This window comes from Mandrillus leucophaeus, unplaced genomic scaffold, assembly GCF_000951045.1.
Source record: "Mandrillus leucophaeus isolate KB7577 unplaced genomic scaffold, Mleu.le_1.0 Scaffold480, whole genome shotgun sequence".
Lineage (NCBI taxonomy): Eukaryota > Metazoa > Chordata > Mammalia > Primates > Cercopithecidae > Mandrillus > Mandrillus leucophaeus.
In genome coordinates, this window is record NW_012105143.1 from 1,056,235 (window position 1) to 1,064,108 (window position 7,874).

A 7,874-nucleotide genomic window follows, 5' to 3' on the forward strand; every position below is an offset into this window, starting at 1 on the left:
ACTTAGAAGGTCCTGGTATTATTCACTGAGAGTCCTATGTCGTAAATTAATCATCATCAACAACAAAAATGACTCATATTAAGCATTATAGGGAGATCCTTATAACCTAAAGAAGCAGATAGAGACATAAATGGAATACGTATAGTGGGGAAAACGCTTGGTTTAATGTTGTTAAGAGTCATTAAGTGGTAAATGTTGGATTATGGATAGTGTTGTGTTATAGATTGCATTTTGTACTGCGTATTTAAAAAAGAAGGAACGATACCAAGGCCACCTAAAAAGATCTGACATTTTAAGATCTGACGGCATTTATAATATGCTCTCTATGATCAAAGAAACGTTGACTACTACTAACAGAAGGACACAAACTGGTCTAAGGAGGCTGATTTTTTATCAGAGATACATGGTATTTCATCCAGATCAGCCAATAGGACCCTTATTAGTATAGAAAAATTACCTTTTGAGCTCAGCTACTACCACTAATAAGATGTTAGAATTTTCTCAGGAAGAAGACAGAGCATGTCAAACAGAATCAGAGAGTCAACATCTCTAATTTACCATCAGTTATGCAATCATCGAACATTTTTAAACTCTCAGTAGCATGCAAGACAATGAATTATGAAATGTGAGTGACAGTGGTGTACTGGAACTGGGTCATACTGGCTTGCAAGACTACTGCTAAATTTTCAAGAATTTTGAAAGCTCACTAAGCACAGCCATTATTAAAAACTACATTATATACACTTACTGTTTAGTAAATTATTAAAACAATGGCAACAGACACCCAAAATTTATCACCTTCCAATTATTTCACAATATTTTACTATTTTATGTCCTAAGTTTATTTTCATCTATTGTATCTTTATAATGGAAACACTTTATCATGATGTACTACTGAGCATCTCTTCCTGACTCTGACATCAGCAACCCTGGTAGCTTGAAAATGATTACAGTGGGAGTATTTACATCATGGAAATGATCACAGCCACAAAGCAAGCCTTGATTTATAGTTTTGTTGATTATCTAGACTCAAGAAAGTGTTGGAAAGTATAATGCACATTAAAGTATCTCCTGTTTGTGGCCATGAAATTGTGATGGGCACACATGCACACACACATACCCACAAAACATTGAAGCTACATTCTCCCTCTATTTGAACATAATTATCTGATTCAGCAGAGAAGTCACTTGTGTCGTTAAAGTTTCCATGTACATCTTCATTTTTGTCTTACTTGTTAATGTAAACGGAGCTGTCAACCAACATTCATGTTGAACTCCGCTTACTCATTAATTGCAACTACAGGTTGGCTAGAGATACAAGAGTTTGGCAGAAATCAACAAAATAATTCTGTAAAAACCAACTGGCTATATGGAATTTACAATACAGAGTATTTGTATATTGTACTGCTATTTATAAATGATATACTAAAAATTTGTTTACTATCATTAAAATATAATAAACTTATGTATATACAGATGCATACATTTTTTTCGCAGAGATTCAGCTGTTAAATGTTTGCATCACTGTGAATGGGCCCCTGTTTCTCTCCTTAAGAGGTTAACATTTGGTGGGACGTAGGCAAAAATCCCACAGTGCAGGCTCTGATGTGGTCAAAGCCATCAGAAAGAAACCCAGTCTCTTGGGAGCTCAGAAGAGGAAAAAAGCACTGCCAGCCAAGAAAGCCTGAAAGTTTTCATTTATGGGCTACAGAGAAAATTGTGTAGATCTTTAAACTGACAAGAGTTTGTGGAAACAAAAGTGGAGTTGGATATAGATAGATGTGCTATATTTTTATAAAATATTTGAAATGTCATTTCTCAGTGATTTAATAAGAAAGTTCATTTATTTTTATTGACACTGTTGGAAATAGTTTATCTTTTGTTTATAAGCTAGAAGCAACCAGAGTCTGGCATGTGTTAACTTGAGTCTGATTTGTGCTGGTCTTTGTCTAATTTACGTTCACTTCAGTCAGCCAGTTCCGAGGTTGCCAGGCTGTGGAGATGAAGGTGGCAGATGGTGGGCTGAGTCTTCCACAACCTGAGCACAAGCATCCAACATGCTTTGTCAGGCTATATAGGGAAGAATCTATTCAGCTTAGGGTGTCAGTGCTGACTGTGGGCCCCTGGGGAAGGAAGCCTCTCTAGCTATCTCTTTACGAAGCTATAGCAGACGCTGTCCACACTTCAACCCATGTCTCCTTGGACCCTTTGATCATTTTCCTGAGCACAGACTCCCCGTATGCTTATTCCTACATCTCCTTGAAGATGAACTGTCTTCAGGCTGCCAGAATCTACTTTGCTTACACGAGAAAGCCTGGAAGTGCCTGGGAATTTGTGCCTCAGGCCAATCCATAACCAAAGACTAATGAGCTCCGGAGTATAAATACCCCAAATGCTCTTCTCCTGAGGCGTGACCCTCTGAGGCATGACCTCCCTGTTTCCAGAGCTCCTCCTGTGGGACTGAACCAAAGTTACCCTCCTGGGACTTTGCTGGATACCACACTCCTGCATCTCCCAACTTCCCTTCTATAATAGATCCTACTTCCCCATTTCTTTCCCAGTTTTCCCCAGTAGAACATTTCTTGATAAATCACTTTCACACTAATCCTTGGAGTCTTCTTCTGGTGAACCTGACCTAAGTCAGTGGCCATGTTTCATATGATGTGTTCCCCACTCCCATTTATTGGCCATGAATATTTGGATCACAGGTAAACACCCAGCTCAAAGGTAGCCCCTCTGTGGACTGGCCAGTGGATTGAGGTGGCGGAGCTCAAGAGCCAATCTAGGCAGATCCTCTCTCTTGTAGGGTTTGATACTGAGTCATACAGAGAGTGGCTGAGTCATCATATTTGATATTGCAAAACTCTGGCTGAGACTCATGACTTGGTCTGCCAAGAAGCAGTGAGATAACCCTCATTGGAGCCTTCTTGCATTCTAAAGGACTTTGCCATTTGCAAACATGCTCCCATTTCCATGGCATTTCTTAATTCTATGTGATTCCTTCCTATAATCCTCATCACTCAAGGTAATGGGATGTCTCTGGTCCTCAAAAAGCCTAAAATATGAGCTAGGAATCACCTCATTGAGGGACCCAATTTTCTGGCCATTCATTGCCAAATTATTTAGGGAAAGGGCCCTGGAAATTAGCAAAGAGGCCATAATGATTTGAGTAGAAGCAACATGGAGCCAAATTAGCATTCAAAGAAGTTGGATAATGAAGATAGGAGGAATCTGTTTGAGATATTAAAACGTTGAAAGGAAGCAGTCTGGTGTTCTTAACCGAGGTAGAAAAAGCAGCTGAACCTCCTTTTGTCTTCCGTATCTTCTGTCTTCCTCTCATTTGCAGCAGCCAAGATGGGGCTATCAAGGTGGGGAGGGGATAGTAGAAACAATGAGGGAAGAGGCTCTACACTAGGAGTGGTGGAGCCCTTGGGTTTACACTTGCCTTTTAAGTCTTTCAACATATTTTGCTCAAGAAAGCACTTTAGTTCTAGTGATGAAAGAATCAGGCTAGACCAGAAATAGGCATGCTGTCCAGGGCTTGTTCTCTATGTAGATTAAAAAGGAGCTTTTGACCCAGCCCAGGTCACTAGAGGCAAAAAAGAGACAGGAATTCAGGGCAGATATTCTGTTCAGAAATGCAAGTCGAACAATCTTTGGGGTATCAGGCCAGGTCGAGTATGGAGATGACAGGTACCAACTCTACAATTCTCCATATCGAAAATGGAAAGTCAATATTTTATATCCACAAGCACATGCAAACAAATACAAATCATGTTTGCCTGGAATCAACATCATCTCTCCCTCTCCCACTCTGCACTTCTCTGAAATACTCATAAAAATCCTAAGTGCTCCTCAAAAGCCAATAATTAGCTCATCAGAGTCACACTACACAGACACATCTCTGCTGCTAGTACATTCCCTAGTGCAGGACATGACACATCAAAATTGCCCAGAGAGCTTTTAAAAATGTAGATTTCAGGGTCTCATCCCAAGAGGAACTGACTCAGTAAGCCAAGGGTGGGGTCTGGGAACCCATACAAACTTTATTACAAATGAGGAGTTTACTTGGATTTGAGCAATGATACTAGATCTTAAATTTTATACAGATGATCTTACTGTATGTTAATCTTAAGGATTTTTAAAGGCAAAGAAACTATCTTCTTTACTGATTTCCTTTGTTTGAGGTGGATATTTCTATGGGTTCATAACTTATAAACAGTTGCCTATTTTTGGCTAGTGAGATTTTTAAAGTAGTTATTTATAGGTCTAATTCAAGTTTAAATGTTTTAAAGTCTCTAAGAGGAATCTTCAAATCTCTCCTGTTTCTCCCTCATCTGCTCTATAAGCACACATTGTCTTTGAGAAGAGGTTTCAGATAATAGAATTGAAGTTGGTCAAATCACAGAGAGTGAAACCTAGGGGGATTTTAATAGCTCCCCAGTTCAGTCCCCTCATTAGATGAGAAAATTGAGGCCAACAAGTTTAATTGATTTGCCCAAAGTCAGCCAAGTGCTTGAGACAAGTGTCTCCAACATCATTTGGTCTCTCTCTTATCCCCAGGAGGCCTGGTGTGAATAGTCTCATTGGAATTTTATTTCTGGTGTCATTCTGCAAACAACACTTTCTGGCCAAATTGAGCAAACGTGAGTGCGCTATCCCTGAAACCACCCCATCCAGGCAGCTCCATCTCCCATCTCCTACAAAGGATCTATCCATCACTGCCTATAGCCTTCCTTAAGGAAGAACCTTCAAAATTCTAAGTTTAAAAAAAAAGTAAATTTCATCATGCCTCAAAATACTGTAATGTTTCTCATTTACCTAAATCTCTGGGACCTGCTTACACATATCTGCTGAGCATATCTACCTAGACATTCTCTTTATATATACATATATAAAGATATTTATAGAAATACCATAGTTATTTATATATACATATATACACATATACACACACTTACATACCTACATATCTACATATATATCTCTACTTCCCTGTAAATTATTTGTCTGAGTCCAAAGTAAGAGTCATAAACTCCACACTGTATTAGTTCTTATCTCATCCAGCACAACCACCTTTGCATTGTCATTCAATTTAAAAAATAAACAGAAAACACAGGGGGCACTGTGACGATCTGTAGGCAATCTTATGCCACCTCTCCGTGTCCAGGGCCAAGCGGATTCCTCATAGCTGCCCACAAGCCAAGTGTCATTCTCCTTGCTTCTACCCCATCCTTCAAAGTCACCGATGCTCTGAGGACACTAGGCGTGTCATTGGGGTGAATTCCAAAAGGGATGATCTACTGCTTAGCCCCTGTAAAACCTAGTCCCGCAGAGGCCCAGACATGACAGTGGCTGCCCGCATAAGACAGTGATGTGCATGTGCACTCTACCCTCTGCCGTGTGTTAGAGCCCCAGCTTCCACGCTATGGGCGGGTGACAAGTGTGTAGACTTATGGATGCCCCAGTTATTCAGCACCCAGGTCAAGGTCAGCCCTTTGCGCCCAGTTTTGAACAGCTTCTTCTTTTCTGTATAACCCAACCTGCCAACTCAATGCTTCCTTTTCTCCATGTGCCATGGTGTGGAAAGGGCTGGGAAGTGCTGCCCAGGATGTGCATCTGCTAAGCATTCCTGAGGGCCACAGTCACCTGGTGTAGCAGCTCCCCAGTCCCCCATCTGGGGTCCCCACTGCAGCAAGGGAGTTGCGTGCTCCAGCAGGACAAGGGCGGCAGGATATGTCTTTCTATCTAAGGAGGCTCCTGTGTCATAGTGGAAAGAACACAGGCTCAGGAATGAGACAGACCTGCTGCACTGGTAGCCTTGGTTTTGCCCCCTACTCATGCAAAACATTGAACGAACCATTTGTACCTCTCTGAGACTCAGTTTCCTCGTCTATAAAATTGTGATACTAATACCAACATCACAAGTTGCTATGCAAATGAAATAAGAAGACAGGCAAAATAATCTCTCTCTTCCTCTAGGTAGAGCATATTGTTGTTTCCATGGAACAAAAGAGGAATAACTGGGGCGGGGTGGGGGGGTGTTTCTGAACCTACACAGCCACATACAGCAACTATTTTCTCCTGGTCTCCTCCTCCCACAGCAGTGAGGCGGGAAGGAGAGGCTGTGTCATCTCGCTCCTGAACCACGGCAAGACAGAACTTAATTATACGTGGCTGCAGTGCAGCCGCAACATTGGATGAGCTCATCGGTTCTTACAGAAAATGACCCAGGGATTCTTGAAAGGTGACAACTATTTTTAAATACCTAGACTTTTAAAAACAAAACACTTTCCTTTCTCTTCTCTCAGCTTAAGGCAGATTGGCCCAAGGTCTAATTTAGATCAGGGTCTGGTGTGAGTCACATAGTTGATCTTTCTTCCCCCAGTTCTATATTCCTAAAGTTTATATGCACTTCCAAGCATGCAGCTTGTACATAATCATGGAAACATATCACTTGAGTCCTGACATATATACCCAGGAGGTTTCATTTATCCACTACTATACTCTTTATCCAGAGTGTCCACGAAAAGACTGCAAAGGTCAGAGGCACGATAAGCCTGCGTTGACTTTGAGGATGGTTGTTAGGAACTGCAGGGCAGCGAGAAGAAAGGGGAGCAGTCTCAGCCGGGTCTGGGAAGTCATCTGAGACGCAGTGCACATCCCTTCTCCGGCCCAGTGGAGACTACTGAGCTATGGGACAAGGCCACTGGAGGTATTGGAACACCTCCCAAGGGGCCTGGGGGCACTGGGAAGGTTCGGGAGCAACAGTTTAGATTCAGTACATATCCATTCCTACATCTACTCTGCTTCAGGAGGAGCAGGGTCAGGAGTCTCCCTGGTTCTCTGTCCCTGTCACAAAAGCTCTTCTTCCCACTTATGGTTGCAAGTTGCCCTCAGGTGTAAAGCATTCCTGGGTGACAAACAAAGGAACAATTCAAAAACTTAGTGATGGGTTCAGAAAGTATATCACTGTCATGACTAGTTATGAAATTTTTTGCCAATGAAATGGTTTCTACTTTGTTTTCTACAAAACAGAAAGAAGACCTAGACGGTTGTCCTTTCATGAAATAATTTTTGACAACAGATGATGTTGTTATTTGGGGTATATAACTCAGAAGGAGTGATATTTTAAATTGAGTAGCATTGACATAATACTACTACTATCTACCAATCTGTTTGAATGCAATTTCAAAGCACCAACATCTACAAAAATAAGGCATTGGGGTAAAACTGATACTGAAACACAGCTCAATTTAGCAAGGGTAGTTTAGAGATATGTTACAATACTGTGATAAGTAAATTCATAAATGTCTCATCCATCAGATTGAGAGGCATGTAAATAATACAATTTTGCTTTGGGAATTTATTAACAAAATAAATTTATGTTTTTGAGATCAGAATATACTGAAAATGAAAAATATTAAATTGTTGCACTTAGTCCCTTACTTAAAGGCCTCTTAAAGACTCCTGTTTAAAATTCTTTTTTTAGAATTAAATATTTTTGAATTTTTTTATATACATATTTTTGCAGCAGAGAATTATGATAGGCTGTCCAATGGGAGATTTTCAAGCCTAAATATATATTTTATTAAGATGAAATTCTGTGGCAGAAGTAGAATAAGAAAATAAATTCAAAGAATGATGTAACCTTGACTGCTAAGAAAAGGTGGGTCATTTATTTTTAAGTGAATGGTGGTAGGTATCATTCACTATGCTATGTAGCTGAATACATTGAAAAGAGTAATGTAACAGCTTTAGTTTTAAATACCAGTATTTGCAGAACATAGAAAATGATTCCTCTGTAACTATTTAAATTTGTAAAACATTTTTTACATGTCAACTTTAAGAACTGAAAACATAGGAAAAATGAA